Source organism: Staurois parvus, unplaced genomic scaffold (assembly GCF_062004578.1).
Source record: "Staurois parvus isolate SC_StPar_1 unplaced genomic scaffold, SC_StPar_1.0 ptg001352l, whole genome shotgun sequence".
Taxonomy (NCBI): domain Eukaryota; kingdom Metazoa; phylum Chordata; class Amphibia; order Anura; family Ranidae; genus Staurois; species Staurois parvus.
This window is the reverse complement of record NW_028319148.1, coordinates 119722-130620: the sequence shown is the minus strand read 5'-3', so window position 1 is coordinate 130620 and position 10899 is coordinate 119722. Positions and strand designations below refer to the sequence as shown.

The 10899-nt window shown below is 45.1% G+C and overlaps 1 non-coding gene across 1 annotated transcript; it reads right to left on the bottom strand.

Moving 5' to 3' along the window:
* Positions 1-9850: 9850 nt before the first annotated feature.
* Positions 9851-9924, bottom strand: TRNAT-AGU (transfer RNA threonine (anticodon AGU)). The gene has a single exon. It is a non-coding gene; the product is annotated as a tRNA-Thr (tRNA).
* Positions 9925-10899: the final 975 nt, after the last annotated feature.

The following is a 10899-nucleotide window of genomic DNA, read 5'->3' as shown; positions in this document are numbered from 1 at the left end:
ACTATCTCTCTCTCTCTCTTTCATTGGGGTGGGGGGCACAGGATTTTTGTGCTGCCTAGGGCAGTACTAAACCTACATACACCACTGCTAGAAGGTAATCACCTCTGCTGTGTATCTCACACATACAGTATCTCACAGAAGTGAGTCCACCCCTCACATTTTTGTAAATATTTTATTATCTTGTGCATCATCTTTAGAAGAGGCTTCCTTCTGGGACGAAAGCCATGCAGACCAATTTGATGCAGTGTGCGGCGTATAGTCTGAGCACTGACAGGCTGACCCCCCCCCCCCCTTCAACCTCTGCAGCAATGCTGGCAGCACTCATACGTCTATTTCCCAAAGACAACCTCTGGATATGACGCTGAGCACGTGCACTCAACTTCTTTGGTCAACCATGGCGAGGCCTGTTCTGAGTGGAACCTGTCCTGTTAAACCACTGTATGGTCTTGGCCACCGTGCTGCAGCTCAGTTTCAGGGTCTTGGCAATCTTCCTATAGCCCAAGCCATCTTCATGTAGAGCAACAATTCTTTTTTTCAGATCCTCAGAGAGTTCTTTGCCATGAGGTGCCATGCTGAACTTCCAGTGACCAGTATGAGAGAGTGAGAGCGATAACACCAAATTTAACACACCTGCTCCCCATTCATATCTTAGACCTTGTAAGACTAACAAGTCACATGACACCGGGAGGAAAAATGGTTAATTGGGCCCAATGTGGACATTGTCACTTAGGGGTGTACTCACTTCAGGGGCGGACTGACAACTCATGGGGCCCCCTGGCAAGAGGACCATGGGGCCCCTGTGTCCTTGCCCAAACTCAAAAAAGCCTATGAAAAAGGTACCAGGGGCATCTCATGGGGCCCCCTACTGACCTCAGGCCCTCAATAGGGGATCATGGGGCCCCTGTGTCCTTGCCCAAGCTCAAAAAAGCATATGAAAAAGGTACCAGGGGCATCTCATGGGGCCCCCTACTGACCCGGGCCCTCGGGCAGTGCTCGAGTTTCCAAATGGTCAGTCCACCCCTGACTCACTTTTGTTGCCAGCGGTTTAGACATTAATGGCGGTGTGTTGAGTTATTTTGAGGGGACAGCAAATTTACATGTTATACAAGCTGTACACTGACTACGTCACATTGTAGCAAAGTGTCATTTCTTCAGTGTTGTCACATGAAAAGATAGAATCAAATATTTACAAAAATGTGAGTGGTGTAGTCACTGCCAATACTGTACATTTTGTATTCAAACATTTTTTTCGATACAAAATACAAGTATTGTTACAGAATGGACAGATATGGACCAAGATTCAGAAGGTCTTCATGAGACAGAACATACAAAAACAATGTGTTACCAGTTGGTATAGAATGAGGTAAAAAGTGTATCTTCTGCCTAGCCTGAGACACATTTTTACATCACAATTTATTTGCAATTAAACAACAAAAAATAATCAACCAAGTTAAGATAAGGAACTGAGGAGAACTAAAATAGTTATTAGTAGTTGCTCTGTATTGTATACATACTACTTCCAAATGAATTTAGCGTTTCAATTCAGAATATGTTTATTTGAGAATTTGAAGATGGTCACCATTACATTTTGGATTATTATCTGGTACAGGGGCGGACTGACCATTTGGAAACTCGGGCACTGCTCGAGGGCCCGGAGTCAGTAGGGGGCCCCATGAGATGCCCCTGGTACCTTTTTCATAGGCTTTTTTGAGTTTGGGCAAGGACACAGGGGCCCCATGATCCCCTATTGCCCGGGGCCCCATGAGTTGTCAGTCCGCCCCTGATCTGGCATATGCACTTGCCTATGTGCAACCCTGCTACTACATTAACCTGAAGAGGAAAGTAGGAAACTCTGTGCAAGCACCAAGCCTGTGAGTTAGAGCTCATACGGGAACAAGCAGCAGTTGGAGGAAGGGAAATCAAGTTTTGCATCTATTGATGGTAAAAGATTGCACTGATAAATTGTAGTAAAAAAAGTTGTCGTGTGACCAGCAGTAGCCAATCATCCTGTCTCATATTGAGCTGCTTAGTCTCAAACTTTATTATTATACAGGATTTATAGAGCGCCAACAGTTTGCTCAGCGCTTTACAATATAATGGGAGACAATACAGCAAACATACAGTTCAATACAAGAGGGATAGGAGGGCCCTGATCCTTGGAGCTTACAATCTAGGAGGGAGGGGCTAGTGGTACAAAAGGTAGTAACTGTGGGGGATGGACTGGTTGGAAGAGTAGAAGATGCCATTATTAGCTGAGGGCAGGATAGGCTTCCTTGAAGAGATAGGTTTTCAGAGATTGCCTAAAAGTGAGCAGAGTAGGCGATAGTCTGATAAATTGGGGTAGAGAGTTCCAGAGGATGGGGGAAGCTCTGGAAAAGTCCTGGAGACAAGCATGGGAGGAGGAGACAAGGGAGCTAGAGAGCAGGAGGTTCTGTGAGGAGCAGAGAGGACGGTTTGGGTGATATTTGGAGACAAGATAGTTGATGTCATTTGGGGCAGAGTTATAAATGGCTTTATACGTTATTGTTAATGTTTTGAATTTTATCCGTTGGGCAATGGGAAGCCAGTGGAGGGATTGGCAGAGAGGGATGGAGGACATTGAGTGGGGGCCAGTGGAGGGATTGGCAGAGAGGGATGGAGGACACTGAGTGGAGGTCATTGGAGGGATTGGCAGAGAGGGATGGAGGACACTGAGTGGAGGTCAGTGGAGGGATTGGCAGAGAGGGATGGAGGACATTGAGTGGAGGTCAGTGGAGGGATTGGCAGAGAGGGATGGAGGACATTGAGTGGAGGCCAGTGGAGGGATTGGCAGAGAGGGATGGCAGATACAGAACGGTTAGTAAGGTGGATGAGTCTGGCAGCAGCATTCATGATAGACTGAACAGGGGATAGCCTGCGATGAGGTCGGCCAATGAGGAGGGAGTTACAATAGTCAAGGCGAGAGATAACCAGGGAGTGAATAAGTTGCTTAGTGGTTTCCGAGGTTAGGAACGGGCGTATCTTGGAGATGTTGCGGAGGTGAAGTCTACAAGATTTGGACAGTGATTGGATTTGGGGCTGAAAGGACAGATGGGAGTCTATCATTACACTTAGTACCCTGGCATGAGGGGAGGGACGGATGGTTGTGTTATTGATCTTGATAGAGAAGTCAGGGGAGGGGAACGGGCTGGGGGGAATACAAAGAGCTCAGGTTTGGAAAGATTGAGTTTGAGGAAGTGGAGTGACATCCATGCCGATATGTCGCTTAGTAGGTTAGTAATGCGAGAGGAGACTGAAGGGGTGAGGTGAGGGGTAGAAAGATAGATTTGTGTGTCATCAGCATAGCGATGGTACATAACCTCCCTGGCGGTCTGATTATTTCATATTTTTGGTGCTGAAAGCGGTACCATTATTTTGCATTGAAATATGTAGTTTTTTTATTGTAGGCCTGTCATTTTTAGGAATAACTCACTGAAATCTGTCCGAACAAGAGTCTAGTAAACATCCCGGGTATGATAAAACTTGAAACACAAAATCATAAATTATAATTTAATAAATATTCATAAAAAATAATATAATAATAATAAATTTAATTCAATAATATAATCAAACCAAAAACACTGAAATTTGAAATAGAGCGCCAAGTTCGCACATCGCTGAGCTCAGTCGCAGAATCGTTTTCAGTGTCTGATGATGAATTTCCCCCACGAATCATTATCACTCAATTCTGCAAGTGGTTCTGATTTACTATCGCTGTTCTCTAGCCGGTCTAAAACCGCGCCTGACCTAAAGGGACGCTTTTTGGATGCCATGGACGTTTCTCAGTTTCCAGGCAGAAAGAACAGTAAAAATGCAGGCAGGGCGCCGGACAAAGCACTCGGGACAAAATGTATGTGAAATGGTTTGATACAGGAATGTTTTACTATGTAATAATCATTTTTAAAAAAATTACATTTTTTTTACATTTCAAATTTGCCACCGGTTCCGGCGCCCGTACGTCCCGATGTCACAGGGACCAGAACACAGAAGCAAGATGCCGGCATTAGCCGGAGGAGATGGCCGGAGACGCTGCAGGGGACGCATCGCGGGAGCGAAGGACAAGGTAAGCTCTGTGGGGAATCCCTATGCAACGCTGCATGGTAAGCCCGAGTGTAGCTCGGGGTTACCACTTTTGGTACTGAAAATTTACCCCGAGCTACACTCAGGAATACCGCCAGAGAGGTTAAAGCCATGGAAGTTTATAAAGTGACCAAGGGAGGAGGTGTAGATGGAGAAGAGAAGGGGTCCAAGAACTGAACCTTGAGGGACCCCTACAGAAAGAGGGAGTGAAGAGGAGGAGGCAGCATTATAGGTAACGCTGAAGGAGCGCTGCAAACTTAAAACGCTTCTGTTTTATAGTGCATTAGGGTTTATTGCGGTGTGGGGAGTGTTTTCCTTCTATCTTATCTGTATATATATATATATAGATATATATAGATATAACTATATATAGATATATAGATAGATATACAGTATATATATTGAATATTGGTCAATATATATTTTATTTAACTTTTTCACTGTGGTTATTTTCGTTCTGAAGTCAAATGTACAATATTGGACTGTTATTTGGCACAAGAACATATCCAGGATAGCTGAAATGAGCTTCTGTAATTCTCTGGAGCCATTTTACGCCCATTGCACTGATAACAGGATAGCACGTGCCATTACCAATCACATGTGAGTGAGCCAGTGGGGGCAACAGGATTGAAAGAAATGGGAGGTTGACAGCTCCCACAGATAATCACAGCTGCTGTGATCTCACATGGAATAATTAACTGCAATGATTGGCCCTGGACACAGACAGTAATTGGTAAAAGCCCCATTTGTAACCGTGAATGACAGCAACCAACATCACATTGACTTTGCCATGCCTATTGACTCCAAAACATTTCACCAAAGTAGCACAATTTTGCCAAGATCTCCTAATTGTATATACATTTTGGGACATGAAACTCTCGATTACACTCACCCCTAATTTAAACTCTTTCCTTCTGACAATGTGGTATTAAGCTGAACTTTAGGTTCAAAATGTCTTCTTACAAGATTAATGAGCTGTACACTGTTTACTGGGAAGAGGCTATTACTATCAGCACTAGGGTGAAAAGTGTGCTAGGACAATGGAGACATTTGTTCCTTTCACTTTTATATTTTTGTGACACTTCTCCATACCTCCGCCAAGTGTGACCACTAGACCAGTTGGAGCCAAAACCATGAGAACTCTGGAGTTGAGTGTTTCCCAGAATACTGTATAGAATTAACACAAAACTGCCAAATACTGAGGCAATGTCACCTTTATTTATTGTTATGGGATGGTGAAAAAGATGTGTGGCCAAGGGAGAGAGGATCCCTCACCGCCATGTTGCTTTTATATAATTCTTATGCCTCTAGAGTCTTTGATGCTTCATCTACAGGTCTAGAGTTCCCAGTGTCTCGTACACCGGTGAATTTTTAAAATGGGGCACTATCTGCTGATCTGGTCTCCAAAGGTTCTAAACAAAGGCCAATTTACTGTCCTTGAGACTTTAGAGGGGCTGGAGTATTGCCCGTGGGAGTAAAAAATGTCCTGCCATCATGAGAGGAAAAGTACCTCATTATAGGTGTCAGCGGTAGGAATAGTGTCCCATTGTTGGTGTCAGGGGCAGGAATTATGCCTCATTATTAATATCAGTAGGAGGAATAGTGCCCCAAGGGCCGGATAAAGGCAAGCAAAGGGCCGCATCTGGCCCCCGGGCCACAGTTTGGAGACTGCTGAGCTAACGGAATACCAGAAGCAAAAAATTATTGCAGCTTGGAAATTAGGACCATGAGTTGTTTGCCCTCCTAGATCAATTATCACTTACCGTATTTTTCACTCCATAAGACGCACCTGACCATAAGACGCACCTAGGTTTTAGAGGCAGAAAACAGGAAAAAAATATTCTAAACCAATGGACTGCGGACATAGTACAGGAGGTGACCAGAGACTGCGGACACGGTACAGGAGATGGACCAGAGACTGCGGACACGGTACAGGGGATGGACCAGAGACTGCGGACACGGTACAGGGGATGGACCAGAGACTGCGGACACGGTACAGGGGATGGACCAGAGACTGCGGACACCGTACAGGGGATGGACCAGAGACTGCGGACACGGTACAGGGGATGGACCAGAGACTGCGGACACGGTACAGGGGATGGACCAGAGACTGGGGAAAGCACAGGAGATGACTGCTGACCTTTGGGGAGGGGGGAGGAGGGAGCGGGTACCTGAATTTGACAGTTACCCGCTCTTACTTACGCGGAGTTGTTCTTTGGTTAGTGTCTGCTCTGCAGTGGGACCTTACCTGTTCCTCTATCCAGCACCGCGCTGTCTTCCCGGCTTCTGTAGTGTGGGCTTGACAGTCGGGTGCCCAGTGCGCATGAGCGAGAAGCGCTGCGCTTTGTGATTGGTCCGGCGGCTTCTCGGATCTGTCATGTGTTCCAGGTGCCGCCTTACCATTCACAAAGCGCACCGCTTCTTGCTCATGCGCACTGGGCACCCGACTGTCAAGCCCACACTACAGAAGCCGGGAAGACAGCGCGGCGCTGGATAGAGGAACAGGTAAGGTCCCTCTGCAGAGCTGAGCGGCCGGCCCTGTATTCTGACACGGCAGTGGTGGAAATACCGGACCGGCCGCTCAATATTCGCTCCATAGGGGGGAAAAAAGTGCGTCTTATGGAGCGAAAAAATACGGTATATTTCCACAGTTCATTTGAATTCAGAGTTTCTGTATATATACTTAAAATTTCTGGTCCACAAGGCTAGATGGAGTCCACAGAGCAGGCTTCCAACCCTTGGAAAGAATGGGATGAAGATATTTTCTGTGTCACATGCCACCTACATATGCAAAGACCATACAGATGCAAACAGGGCAAAACAGGTATGTAGACAGACATGCCCCTTGCCAAATTAAATCAAGGCTAGTGTGGAGGTTGCAACCAGGATCAGGACCCATTGGTGGCCCATTGGTGACCCATTGTGGCCCTTTGCTTGTATCAGTTGTAGTGTATTATACATGTATGATGACACTTTGCATTAAAAAATTTAAATCTGCTATTAGATTGGGTGCCTACTGGAGGGTGAAGGAAACCCTTTGTCTCTGCTTGTAATATTATGATGCAATAAAAGGGGAACAAAAAAAGAGAAGGAATTTCCTTCACACCCCAATAGCCTTCCAATTTTTTTATATTGTTTAATTCCTATTCCTGGTTCTACCTTTTTGAGAATGGGAACAGATTTTTACTTTCCTACACATAAAATTTCTCTTTTGAAAATCTAGAATAAGTAGACACTGCTGAGATTTGTACTCAGGATCTCCTGTTTGCCTAGACAGGCACTTTACCCAACTAAGCCAAAGGCTGATGACAATGTGTGTAACTATGATCGAATGTCATTTTTACATTGCTGTTTTCAGCTTTTATTGTGAACTCTATAGTCTATATCAGACTTTCTCAACCTTTTTGTCACACATTAACCTTGAATTTTTGGGTCTTGGGAAATCCCTGCCGGGAACCAATTGATTGGGGATGGCTAGTGGATACAATGCCCCCTACAGTGGTGCTCAGAATAAACCTATCAGCCAAATATCCCATAGTAGTTTCCAAGCAATCCAATGTGTTTTTAAATAGTGACAAATATGTATTTAGATCTGAAGTATTTTTGATGCATTACATGATAAAATCTCAATGTATTTTTAGGGCTGTGTAGCTATACATGTTTGTTTAAATTTTTTCACTGTCATTATTTTCTTTCTGTGATGAAAATATAAAATTCTGAGGCCCATCTCACCACCTGTCCTCTGGACCCTGTCCCCTAACATCTTCAGTCTCTTCCCCTACACTGGCACCTTTCCCTCCCTTCTCAACATGCGCTGGTTACCCCCATACTCAAAAAATTCTCACTGGACCCCACCTGTTTGAAAAACTTGAGATCCATCTCCCTGTTTCTGTTTACCTCCAAGCTTCTTGAATGCCTTGTCCACAATCATTTGAGTCACTATCTCACTGATAACAGCCTTCTCGACCTCTACAGTCTGGCTTCTGCCTGCAACATTCCACTGAAACTACCCTTCTAATACTCACTAAAGACCTACTAATTGCTAAAACCAACAGCCATTACTCTATACTCATAATCTTAGACTCTTCCGCTGCCTTCAGCACCTGTCATCCTACCAATCGCAGTGCACCTTCAATATCACGTACAACTCTATCTCCTACACTTCTCTTCCTCTTTCTGTTGTGGTACTCCAAGGGTCTGTCCTTGGCAGGGGCGGACTGACCGTTTGGAAACTCTGGCACTGCCCGAGGGCCCGGGGTCAGTAGGGGGCCCCATGAGATGCCCCTGGTACCTTTTTCATAGGCTTTTTTGAGTTTGGGCAAGGACACAGGGCCCCATGATCCCCTATTGCCCGGGGGCCCAATGAGTTGTCAGTCCGCCCCTGGTCCTTGGTCCCCTCCAATTCTCTTTCTACACCATCCCTGGGCCAGTTGATAACCTCCCACAGCTTCCAATACCACCTCTACTCTGACTACACCCAGATCTATCTCTCTACTCCCATGCTCACCCCCTCAGTCTCTTTACGTATCACAGAATACCTGAGCGACTTATCAGTATGCATGTCACACCATTTCCTCAAACTCAATCTGTCTAAAACTGAGCTTGTAATATTTTCTCCTTCCTGATCCCCCCTAATGACTTTACCAGTGAGATCGATAACAAAATTATAGGTCCCACACATTAGGGTTCTAGGTGTGATCCTGGATTCTGACCTATCAATCCAATCGTTGGCTAAATCTTGTCGACTTAACCTCTGCAACATTTCCAAAATTCCTCCCTTTCTGACTAACAACACCACAAAACAACTTATTCACTACCTGGTTATCTCCTGCCTTGACTACCAAAGCTCCCTCCTCACTGGCCAACCTTTACACAGGCTATCCCTCTTCAGTCTATTATGAATGCTGCTGCTAGATCTACACACCTAATCAACTGATCCACAGCTGCTGCCCCTCTCTGCCAATCTCTTCACAGACTTCTGCTAGCCCAATGTATACAATTCAAAATACTAACCACAGCATACAAAGCCATTCTCAACATTGACCCAAGCTATATCACCAACCTCATCTGCAGATATCACCCAAATCGTGCTTTCCACTCCTCCCAAGATCTCCTGTTCTCTAGCTCCCTTGTTACCTCCTCTCATGCTTGTCTCCAGGACTTCTCCAGAACCTCTCCCTCCTTACCCCAGTATGTCTGGTCAGCTTTTACCCAGTCCACCTTAAGGCGATCCTTGAAAACCCATTTATTTAGAGAAGACTAACCTATCTCTACCTAAAAACTATACTTTGGTCACCTCCATCAGATTATCCCCTGCAGCTTTTATCTTTTGTACCACCTCTCCCTCCATTTAGATTGTAAGCTCCATGAGCAGGGCTCTCCTATTCCTTCTGCAATGAACTGCATTGTAATCACACTGTCTCCCTTTTTATTGTAGAGTACTGGCAAACTGTTGGCACTATATTAATCTTGTAAATGATAATAATTATGGACTGTTTTTGGCAAAACTACTTTTAGATTGGGTGCTACTGGGGAGTGAATGAGAAAACTTTCTCTCTTAGTTCTGTGTCTCACATCATGTAATATGCAAGACAAGGGGAAAGAAAGAGTTTCCTTCACACCACAATGGCCGTCTGATTTTTCAATAGTGTGAAATGCCTATTTCTGGTCTGACCAGACATCTTGACAATGGGAATAGGTTGGTAATTTCCTTTATGTGAAAAATTGTTCTCATGAAACTCTAGAAAAAGCAAGGCACTGCTGAGATTTGAACTCAGGATCTCCTGTTTACTAGACAGGCGCTTTAACCAACTAAGCCACAGCGCCATATATACACCTTGGTGTATTTAGGTTTTATGCTGCTCTAGGTGACACAAAATTGTCTGCCCCCATGGATACCAACCAACAGAACACCCCCTCCCGTGGATAGAGACTGACATTGACCAACAACACCCCTGCCCAGGGGCGGACTGACAATTCATGGGGCCCCCGGGCAATAGGGGATCACGGGGCCCCTGTGTCCTTGCCCAAACTCAAAAAAGCCTATGAAAAAGGTACCAGGGGCATCTCATGGGGCCCCCTACTGACCCCAGGCCCTCGGGCAGTGCCCGAGTTTCCAAATGGTCAGACCGCCCCTGCCCCCCACAAGGTAGAGCCTTTTGCTACCCCCCCAGCGATAGAGAGACGCTCATCTTCACATCTCCAGGAACGAGAACCAAGCTCTACATATACCATCAAGCAGCCTCTTTGAGATCCCATCTGGTTCCCATGGTGCGCATGTCCCTTCTTTTATCCCTTCTTCTGAGGGGAGGTGCTTCCCCCCTGAAAAAATGCCGTCCTAGGCAAGTGCCTTGTTTGGCTTGTGGTAAATACGCCTCTGACAATGTGTGTAAATTAGAGTAACACGTTTATTTTTACATACTTGTACCTTTAAAGCTATTATTATGAAATCTATAGTCTATGTCAGTCTTTTTGTCTCAGAGTAACCCTTGAGATAATTTCTGGATTTTGAGGAATCCCTGCTAATACTGATTCTTTCGGGGGTCAGTGGAAAAAACATCCCTTATACTGGTGGCCCGTGGGAAGAATACCCACTTACAGTGGTGGTCAGAATCTAGCCAAATTTTGCCAAAATGGTTTCCATGCAATCTATTATGTTTTTAAATAGCTACAAAGAACTGTTGTGTTTTGATGCATTATTCGCTAAAATTCCAAACTAATATTGGGGCCATGATAATGGGAGGTTTATTACACCAGAGATATAATCGGTATGTGTTATTCAGCAAAAAGCTTTAAAAGATA